Genomic DNA, 11,347 nt, shown 5'->3' with positions numbered 1-11,347 from the left:
TTATAATGTTCCCTCCCTCCCTCCTCCTTCTCTTTTTTTTTATACGTGGAGAAATGCATTTACGCACACTCCCTCAAACGGAGGGGATAGTGTGGGGCTCGCCACTCAGAAGGAGAGGAATACCCACTAAAACTACACCAAAATAAATATTAACAAAAACGACCTTAGCATTCATGAAATATTACATGCATAAGTTTATTACAAGCATGCAACATGGGCTCGCCCCTCGGAAGGAGAGGAATGCCCACTAAAACTACACCAAAATAAATATTGTTGTGCCCTCAGGCGTTTTTTAAAGGGTTTTGGGATATCGTGGGTTTTGGAGCGTTTAAAGAATTGGAATTCACCGGTGTTCGATGATGAGTCGAAGGATCGTAACTCCAGCGATCTACTCTCAACAATGACTTTATTCAAAATGTGCTCAGAACTGTCTTTTACAAGGTGTTATTGTTTTTATAGTCTTTGTTGGCAATCGGGCATGACCATATATGGTCATGTTGCCAGGCGCGAGTGCTGCAAGTTCGCAGTCCTCGCGTCAAAGTATGTCGCTGATTTCGGACATTCTTGACCGGGCATAATCGGGTCGTTACTCGATTAGCGATGGTCGATCATATGTTGCAATAATCGGGTGTCAGGGTACAACATCCCTCTCCCTGTAGAGAGAGTGCGCTTACAATGTTTTCGGCGAGATGGTAATAGTTAATTTTTCTTTAGTTGTTATGATACCAGAATCTTGTATATGAATTATTTTCGTTGTATGCTGATCGCATGTAATAACTAATTCTATAGGATCTGGGGTTATATAGATCCATGTGCCCGGATGATGTAGCTCGATTAGCATTGTTTGATTTAAGACTATGAGTCTAACGTTACAATTTTCTGGACGCTGAGTAAGTTTAGTATACAATTTTACTTCGCAAGATCCGTGTGGAGTGATTTTAAAAATTGGATGGTATATTTTACATACATAATCGTCGTTAAATATTTTACAATTAGTTAATACCTTGTCGTTGATTCGCATGTAGTCTAAATTTGATAAGTCTATTGCTATGTATGATTCTACAGTATCTAGATATGCGTATAGTGATTCGTTTATTTTTGTAGGTACGGGATAAACTTTGTTTAGTTTGTACGTTTTTGCGCTTACCAAGGGCATTTCAATTATTGTGTTAATTATATGTTTTCGGCATATCCTGCTGTATTAGTGAGTGAGTATACGTTTACGGTATTCAGTGGTAATGGTGGTCTTAAACCTTTTGGTAGTAGAGGTAGTGTTGACTCAGCATGTCAGATAATTTCTGTCGGTGGTATAACTAGCGAATTGAGAATTCCTTTTTTAATATCTACTGCGAAATTTAATAGGTTGCGTACGTCGCCTGCGAGGTTTCTGATTATGTTTTCGATTAGAATTGAATTCTCGTCTATCATGGCTTGGTAATTTCGACTGTCAGTTTCTGTCTCTAATAGTTGTCTCAGGGTATTTGTTGCGTTTAGTAACATGTGTTTGTTTTGATTTATATTACTCATAGTCTCGTTAAATAATTTAATGTTCGCGTTGACTACTTGTATTTGGTCTAATAAGGAAGTCCGTTGGGCAATTCCTTCTTGTTTCAAAATTTGTAACTGTCTTTTAATCGATTCATTGTCTTTTGCGTCCATTGTGCCGAATAATACTCTTCCTAAATATCCTATTCCGTCGATTTAACCGCGGCGAACGCGCATAGACGGATCAAGAATTTGATATGCCGTGTTTAAGTTAATTTTAGTTTGGTCTAATAAATTGTTTGAGATGAGGGAAAATTTATCGCAGAAATTTTTCATATTGTGGTATGGATTATTCGTGCAGTGGCTCATGGCGCCGTTTAGTGCAGACTTGATTTTAGTATATCGGAGACTTAGTGAACTTGTGTCGATGTGGAATACCAATTTCCATGTATCCTTATACGTCTGCAGGTTTCTTATGTCTTCGAAATAGACACCTGGTTGGCTTGGGAATGCCGTGATTTGGTAAGGTTTGGTATCCGTTGCGTCGCCTGCAAACACCAGTAACCAAAATACTGACCTGCAAGGTCGGGGTGGTTGTTAGGATATATATATTTTTTTGTTTTTTTTTTCTATTCCGCGAAGTGTTTTAATCTATTAGTGTGCACGCGTAGAAATCGATGGCCCTTTTTGATTGTGTAGTTTTCTTTATCGCGGACTTGAATAATTGTATATGGTCCAATCTAGATCGGTGACAGTTTTTTTGTTCTTCCTCGTCTGATTGTTTCGTCGTGTAGCAGTACTTTGTCGTCTAATTTAAATTTGTTGCGTGTAGTCCTTTTGTCATAATGTTGTTTTGAACGTTGTTTATTATTTCATAAGGTGTCTCTGGCTATCGCATTGGTAGATCTGAGTCTTTGTTTCAGTTCGTGTGCGTATCTGTCATATGTATAGTTAGGTTCGGGTGGTAGTGTAAGTTTGGGGTTGGAAGTGTCGCCGCAGAAGACGGAGGCGGTCTGGTTTCACGGGCTGCCTCTGTCGCGGCGACCTCCCCCGGCGCGGATCCGCATAGGTGGAGCCTGCATCGATGTCCAGGACCGGATCAAATATCTCGGCCTGGACATCGATGGCTGCTGGCGCTTCAAAGGTCACTTCGACCGCTTGTCCCCCCGGGTTGAGAGGGTGGCGACCATGCTTGGTCGCCTCATGCCCAATCTCGGGGAGCCGCAAGAGAGGATGCGTCGCCTCTATGTTGGAGTGGTGCGGGCCATGGCCCTATGCGGATGTCCCGTATGGGCCGACACCCTGGCAAAGCCGGCATGTGCTCCGCCGCATACAGCGGCGGGTGTCCATCAGAGTGGTGAGGGGCTACCGCACCATTTCCACGGAGGCGACGCTGATCCTGGCGGGATACCTCCCCTTTGACCTCCAAGCGGCCGCCGATGCCGAAGTTTTCAGGCGTCGGCAGGAGCACCGCCGGAGCAGGGAGGAACCGCCGGCTGAAGCGGTCGAACGATGGAAGCGCCAGTCACGGCGGTGTGCACGAGATGCGTGATGGTGGGAGCTGCTAAACAGCCCCGCTGCCCGCAAGCGCATTGTCGGCGCGGTTCTGGCCAACCTTGATGGTTGGCTGGACCGCGGGCATGGCAGGCACACCTACCGGCTCACGTAGGTACTCACCGGGCACGGATGTTTCGGTGAGTACGTGCATAAGGTGGATGCGGAGGCGGCGCCCGAGTGTCATCAGTGTGGGGCCGTGCTGGACACGGCCCAACACACGTTGGAGGAGAAATACAGATTGGTGGGGACCTTTCGCTGCCGGCCGTAGTTGCTGCCATGATCGACAGCGAGAGGTCGTGGAATGCGGTAGCCTCCTTCTGCGATGCAGTCATATCGCAGAAGGAGGCAGACGAGCGGTATCGGGAACGCTCCGATCCCGCTTGTCAAGAGAGAAGACGGGTTAGGTGGGCCTGGAGGCGGCGTTCGGCCGTATTACCGGCCGATCCCCACACAGCTGGAGGGATCGGTACCGGGGTGCCCGGAGCCCCCTAATGGCCTGCCTGCTCGCTGGCCACCCTGATCGAGGGCGTCCAGAATGGTGAGACGGCCCCTTGCGCGCACGTTTGTCATGGGTCACAGTCATGGTGACCCGGCGTGTCGCGCGAGGGACCGCGGGGACCGAGACGGCTGGCGGTAGGGCGCCGCCGTCTTCGTGACCGGTCCCAAGGCGGTCGGCGTCAGGGTATGGCCCCTGGCGCCGAGAGAAATTGAGGAGATGGGCTCCCCAACGATTAGGGGAGCCTAGGCACGGCGGCCGTGGTGGAGTTCTTTTTAGAGTGCTCACGGCCGCCGTAATGCCCGACGTTGGCCATCGGGGGGGTGTTAGTGGGTATACCGCGGGCGATCAAGCCCGCTGGGAGTCCCACACTACCCGGCGAAAGAACCCTACATCGCCGGGTGTGCTTAATGCATTTCCCCCTCGTTAAAAAAAAAAAAAAAAAACGTGTGGTAGTGTAAGTGACGTCGGTAGAGTTCTGCTTGTCTTCCGTGCATTAATTCGTAGGGCGTAAAACCTGTCGCTGTATGCGGAGTGGTGTTGTACGTAAACATTGCGTATGGTAACCAATCGTCCCAGTTAGCTTGATCCTCGTTAATAAAGTTTTTTAAATATTCAGCTAGTGTGCGATGACTTCTTTCTAGCGCTCCGTTATATTCGGGATGATAAACTGTAGTTTGTATTTTGTTGATTTTGAGAAGCTTGCAAGTATCCTTGAAAATTTGGCTCAGGAAATTAGTTCCTTGATCTGTGAGAATTGTTTTCGGTATTCCGTGTTCGCATATTATCTTGGTTACAAATTCCTTAGCTATCGTGTTAGCTTCTTGGTCAGGAAGTGGAATTGCTTTGCTAAATTTCGATGATGTGTCTTGAAACGTTAATATGTATTTGTTTCGGTTATTCGTTTCCGGGAGCGATCCTACGATATCCAACGCGCATTTTTCGAAAGTTTAGTTAGTCTAGTTTATTCTGTATCCGGACATCCTGGATAAATACAAACTTACCTATAAAAGCAAGAGAATCACTCGAACTAAGCTCAGACCACACCCCTACAGTATTTGAGTTAGAACAGGAAGCGGTAATAGACGAAAAGGTGTTACTGCAAATCATATAACAGACTGGACACTATATAAAGAAATAATTAACATTACCTTAAGTTGTAAGATACCTCTAAAAACTGGGCAGGATATTGAAATAGCTGCTGATTTGCTAACTACTGTAATGCAATCAGCAGTCTACACCTCAACAGGTTACAAAAAAAAAAACAAGAAAACGGAGGCAGCAGTACAGTACCAGAAACATATCATCGAAATGATTAGAAACAGGAAAAGACTGAGAAAACAATGGTAAAGGATACGATGGCCACGCTACAAGCATCAACTCAACAAGCTCACCAATCAAATCAAGACTGAAATCCAAAAATCTAACAACAACTTCACGAATTTCATTAAAAACCTGGATCACACCGAAAGAACAAATTACTCGCTTTGGAAATGTACAAAAAAACTAAAAAGACCAATTATCCCGATACCGCCAATTCAAAAACAGGATGGAAGTTGGACAAAATCTTTGGAAAACCAAGCCGAAACCATGGCAGATTACCTTCAAACAGTATTCACAAATGAACCGCACACCCCCATAGCCACAGTTACCAATAACCTAATTAATCATAAAGCAATAAAAAAAAACAAGAAATCATCGCATTAATCAAAAACTTAAAAAATAATAAATCTCCTGGATACGACTTGATAACATCAAAAATGTTAAAAAAACTAACGGCTAAAGGAGTGAGATTTTTAACAATCCTGTCAAACGCCATATTTAGACATGAATATTTCCCACAGATTTGGAAATGTGCGGAAATAATACTGTTACATAAACCAGGTAAAAATCCAAAACTACCATCCTCTTACAAGCCGATATCCCTACTCCCAATAATATCTAAGGTAATAGAGAAAACAATACATAAAAGATTAATGGACGAGATAACTGCTAAACATCTAATCCCAGACTACCAATTTGGATTTAGGAAGAATCATAATATCGCAGATCAAATACACAGAATGGCAAATAATGTAATTAAATCAATGGAAGAAAGAAATAACTGCACTGCATTGTTCCTCGACGTGGAAAAAGCGTCTGATAAAGTCTGGCACGAAGGACTACCTAGGAAGTTACAAACATCCCTATCAAATAGCATATACACCGTTATTTTATCTTACGTTACGAACAGATACTTTTATGTTAAAATTAGAAATACATGTTCCTTGCTCAAAGAAATTCACGCTGAAGTTCCACAAGGAAGCGTACTTGGACCCATCCTATATTCTCTGTATACTGCAGACATGCCAACGATGCTGGAAATGGAAACTTATAGCTTTGCAGACGACACAGCTATACTATCCACACACAAAAACATTGAAATAGCAACAGAAAACCTACAAAACCACTTAAATTTGATAGAGAACTGGACAAAAGATAATAAAATCAAATTAAATTCAAACAAGTGTTCGCACATTACATTCACTCTTAAAAAAAAGCAACTCCTAAAATTAGACTATTAAACCAGGAAATTCCACAGACAACTTCTGTTAAATACCTTGGACTTCATCTGAATCACAAGCTAAATTGGAAAAAGCACATAGAAGAAAAAATTAAACACATAAAGCTAATGAGAAAATCCATGTATTGGCTAACGTCAAAAAAAATCTAAATTAAGCTCGAACAATAAATTATTAATTTATAAAACCATAATAAAACCTATTTGGACATATGGGATACAAATTTGGGGTATGGCAGCTAAATCAAATATAAAAAAAATGAGATCCCAACAATCCATTATATTAAATATAAAAAGGACACTGGATATTCCCACAGTCGAAGAACTGTTCTTCTTTGTGTATTTGAGGTAATCGATACGGTTTTACATTTACCGGTTTTGCATTAGACATTAGACGTATTTTATGCTTTATTTTGTCAGTAAATCCTAATTTGTCTCCTTCTAGAAAAAATATGTCGTTATATTTTTCGCAGAGTTCTAATATACTGTCTTTCTCTTCATTATTTAAGTGTTCGGTAATCACACTATCTCGTAATGCTTGCATTCTATCTCTGCCGGTCATAATCCTGGTGTTGAATATCTGTTGACTGCTGCACGGATCGTCCGTTTCGTTAAGTAGGTCAGTGTTGCAAGTGTCCATATGCACTTTAGGTGCTGGTATTCGAATTATTTTTTCTGTCAGATTTACTACTGGTACGAGGCAAGTACCGTTGTTTGCCTCTGTTAAACAATTTCCTATGAAAACTTCCGGTTTTAGCATTTGCTTTTTTATAATTCCTTGACCGTGTTTATCTGTTACTGCGCGTATCTAGAGACGCGGTAGCGTCTCGACGCCAAGTACATGAAAAATTATACGCCACCGTGTATACTGGCGCTGGCGCTACTACGTATATTTACTCGTAAAACTGCGATTCAAACCTAACCCGAAACTGCTGTCATTAATATCTCGTCACGCCTGCTGTATTTTCTAAATCCAAAGGCATTTTTCTAATGTAAATCGTATATAAGGTTTCTAATAAAACCAAAATCAATAAAATAGGTCTATTTACAACTGAGATATCGTAATATTATGTCATGAATCAGTCAGAAATTGTAGATTTTTCTTCTGATTCTGATTCTTATTCTTTTTGTCAACACTTAGCCAATAGGAGCTAAGACCATTCGTCGATTCGTCGACTCTCGGAATTCGTCGGTAAGGCTCGTCAGTCGGAATTGTAATATGGCTGTCACTCATGCCGCTCGTTCATTTATAACCTGTAACTGTCAGTTAGGATTCGTGACATTTGGTTCCTTGCAACAAGACTTTCTGACATGCATTGTGCGTACTTTTGAAAACTCAAAGGACTGAAACTGGAATTATAATACAATAAATTGTGGGTTACACATAGTGGATCTCTTTCTTTATTTCTCATTTCATGTTTAACATTTCAATTTCTAACAACAAGACATTTTGCGATGCGTTGTGTGTACTTTGGAAACATAAAAAACTGAAACTGGTATTATAATATAATAAATTGTGGGTTAGAAATAGTGCAGACCTCTTTTTTCATTTCATACTTCATTTTTAACATGTAAGTTTGTTACAACAAGACTTTCTGCCTTACATTCGGTGTGCTTTTGAAAACTTAAGGGATTGAATCTGGTGTTGTAATATAATAAATTGTGCGTTATTCATATGAGATTAATTTTATTTGTAAATAACACATACAAACCTTATTTTACTTGCAAATTAATGTAGAATACATTTAATGTAAAAATACATTTGTCTTTTATTATAGTAAGCGTAGAGTCTATAATATACATAATGTGTCTAAAGCCATATATAGGAAACAGACCAACTTCAGTCCATTAAGTTTTCAAAAGTATACAGAACGCATGGTAGGATGTCTACCTGCAAGAAATTTAAATGTTAAAGAAGAAATGAGAAATGAATAAAGAGATCAACTACTTCTAACGCACAATTTATTGTATTAGAATACAGTTCATATGTCCACAGAACGCATGGCAGAATGTCTTGTAACAAATTTAAATAATGAGAAAATGAGAAAATGAACAGAGATCTACTATTTGTAATAGATAATTTATTGTATTACAATAATATAGAAAAAGAAAGGTCAGACTAAGTCATGTAAGTTGTCAAAAATATGCACGACACATGACAAAAAGTCATGTTGCATTTAAATGTTACTGATAAACTGATTACAATAATATAGAAAATGGGAGATCAGTTTGAGTCCTTTAAGGTTTCAAAAGTATGTGGAACACATTGCAGTAAGTCTCATTGCAAGCAATTTATTAAAAAAAAAATGTAATCAGTTTATCAGTAACATTTAAATGCAACATGACTTTCTGTCATGTTGTCGTGCATACTTTTGAGAACTTAAAGGACTAAGTCTGACCTTTCTTTTTCTATATTATTGTAATACAATAAATTATGTATTACAAATAGTGGATCTCTGTTCCCTTTCTCATTTTCTCATTATTTAAATTTGCTACAAGTCTTTCTGCCATGCGTTCTGTGAATGTATGAACTATATTCTAAAACAATAAATTGTGCGTTAGAAATAGTTGATCTCTTTATTCATTTCTCATTTCTTCTTTAATAAATTTCTTGCAATGAGACTTCCTGCAATGCGTTCCGCGTATTTCTGAAACCTTAAAGGATTCAAACTGATCTCCCATTTTCTATTGTTTGAAGTCATTCACTATACAAATTATCTTTGTAAAAAGAAGTGAGATCCTCACAAAAAACTTCAAAAAAGTAAAAAAATTACGCCAAGTACATGAAAAAGTGGAGGACTCAAGGAGCTATCATAGAAAAATAAAAGATCCCCATAAAAAAGTACAAGAAAGTAGAAAAAGATGTGAAATCAAAATGAGCAGCCAGTACATGAAAGTCCTTTCCAATAAAGTGCAAAGGCGACACTGTGTAACACAATGTAAAATTCGGTGATTTCCAATTATGTGCAGCTAAAATGCTGTGTTCAACAGTGCGGACGTTCAGATCCTAATGACAATTCATGTAAAGTGACTGCTCCACACTTTAGCGATGACATGAAGAAGTTAAATAGCGTATCATCTACAAACTGAGGCTGTTTAAAAATTTGCCTTGATGTTCGCGGCCTGGAAGTCAAACGCTTGGCGTGGCCAAGCAAGGTCGTGTCGATGAATAAGAATTATTTTAAAACGCAAAATAATGAAAGTGTTCTTATATTGTCAGAGTTTTAAATTGATAAATTATCTGAATGACCTTGGAAATAATTTAAAACGCAATGCAATGGAAATAGACTCATATCGTAAGAGTCTTAAATTGACAAATTATGTAAAAGCCTGCAAGAGAGAAAGTATGGGTCTTGATGATCTGAGACACATTGATTCTATTATCTTAATCTATTCCACATTGCTTAGTTTTGTAGTCAAAATAGCTCGCAATAGAAGTGATCGATTGTCTGGTGTCGTTAACTCTGAGGCTAGCATACACGAATCGATGAACGCTAACACTTCTGTGGGAGACGTTTCCCTCAATTCTTTTACTAGTGCAAGACTGTTTAGTACGTTAGATGCCATATTTTCTGTTTGCAATAAACTAAAATCGTGTTCTTCTATAAGGAATTCTCTTTCCCTAATTACGTGTTCAAAGTTTTCACTGCCGCTTAATGAATCGGAATCAAAGTGTATGGATGGTGCGCGTATGCGTCTACGAAATGTTATCGCTGAGTCGGAAAAAGGTGAAGTCGTAGCTACGTGACGGCTATAATTTAAATAGTTGTCAAATATTGATTCAAACGATCTCGAAATGACTCTAGTATATGGTAATCGAAAACGATCTGTATCGTTACCTTGTTCCGACATACAAGATTCTGGTTTACAATTTGTTATGATACATGCGAGTTAGGACTTACAGCAGTAGAGTTATCTGCATGTTGTGGATGTTGTTGTTCCGCGTTCCGGTGGTCCTCGGACTTCACTCGGCTGCTCGCTGGAAGATGCTTCGCTCTCGCTGTCAATTGGTCCTCGGATTGCTATTGACTGCTTTTCCTCGAACTCCCGTTAGCTCCTGATGTCCGACTTCGAAAGATGATCCGGAATTGAATATCCTCGTCGTTGATCCTCAGATCAGTACTTGGGCGTCGTTTGGTCGTGTTGTCCTCACCAGCGACTGGTCCCGGCTTGCCGTTTTGGGCTGATGTACGTCTCTTCAGAGCACGTCCAGAGTCAGCTCCTTGATGACACCTCGGTAGCAAAACGGTAGTCTCTTTGCGTTTGGCATTCCTAGCAATGAATCAATACTTTGTCAGTGTTGACTCTTAACTCGACGATCTTTAATGAAATTGTACTTCACGAACCGTTAGACTTGACGATATCCCACCGCTGCCACCAAATTGTTGTGCCCTCAGGCGTTTTTAAAGGGTTTTGGGATATCGTGGGTTTTGGAGCGTTTAAAGAATTGGAATTCACCGGTGTTCAATGATGAGTCGAAGGATCGTAACTCCAGCGATCTACTCTCAACAATGACTTTATTCAAAATGTGCTCAGAACTGTCTTTTACAAGGTGTTATTGTTTTTATAGTCTTTGTTGGCAATCGGGCATGACCATATATGGTCATGTTGCCAGGCGCGAGTGCTGCAAGTTCGCAGTCCTCGCGTCAAAGTATGTCGCTGATTTCGGACATTCTTGACCGGGCATAGTCGGGTGTGAGGGCACAATAATATTAACAAAAACAACCGTAGCACTAATGAAATATTACATGCATAAATTTATTACAAGCATGTAACGTGGGCTCGCCCCTCGGAAGGAGAGGAATGGTCACTAAAACTACACCAAAATAAATATTAACAAAAACAACCTTAGCATTCATGAAATATTACAAGCATGCATAAGTTTATTACAAGCATGCAACCTGGGCTCGCCCCTCAGAAGGAGAGGAATACTACTAAAACTCCATGATGGCTGGACTTGTAACATGCATAAATCAGTTAAGCATGCAGCATACTACCAATTTTTTACGTATTTCTACATAGCTATTAACTATTCGATACAATTTTCCTGCTTTTGGCCGCTTCTTGCGCTTCAATGATGTACTGCGGTTCCCGAATTGGCATGCTTCTAACAGCTCTACTATCTATTAGTTCGGGAACCAAGCAGTCTTCGTAGAATCGCTGTAACGATGGTAACATTTTGTCTTTCCAAAATGTATCATCGCGCTGAACAATCACATACTTTATTCCAACAGGCGTCCACATTGCAA

The 11,347-nt window shown here is 40.3% G+C and overlaps 1 long non-coding RNA gene across 1 annotated transcript; it reads right to left on the bottom strand.

The window, feature by feature from the left end:
* Window positions 1-875: 875 nt before the first annotated feature.
* On the bottom strand, window positions 876-10,692 carry LOC128896668 (uncharacterized). The gene is made up of 3 exons (XR_008462060.1): window positions 10,445-10,692; window positions 10,001-10,370; window positions 876-2,062 (listed from the first exon to the last, which is right to left on the bottom strand). It is a non-coding gene; the product is annotated as an uncharacterized LOC128896668 (long non-coding RNA).
* Between the last annotated feature and the right edge of the window lie 655 nt (window positions 10,693-11,347).

This window comes from Hylaeus anthracinus, unplaced genomic scaffold (genome assembly GCF_026225885.1).
Source record: "Hylaeus anthracinus isolate JK02 unplaced genomic scaffold, UHH_iyHylAnth1.0_haploid 11948, whole genome shotgun sequence".
Classification (NCBI taxonomy): Eukaryota; Metazoa; Arthropoda; class Insecta; order Hymenoptera; family Colletidae; genus Hylaeus; species Hylaeus anthracinus.
This window is presented reverse-complemented; position numbering and strand designations above follow the sequence as displayed.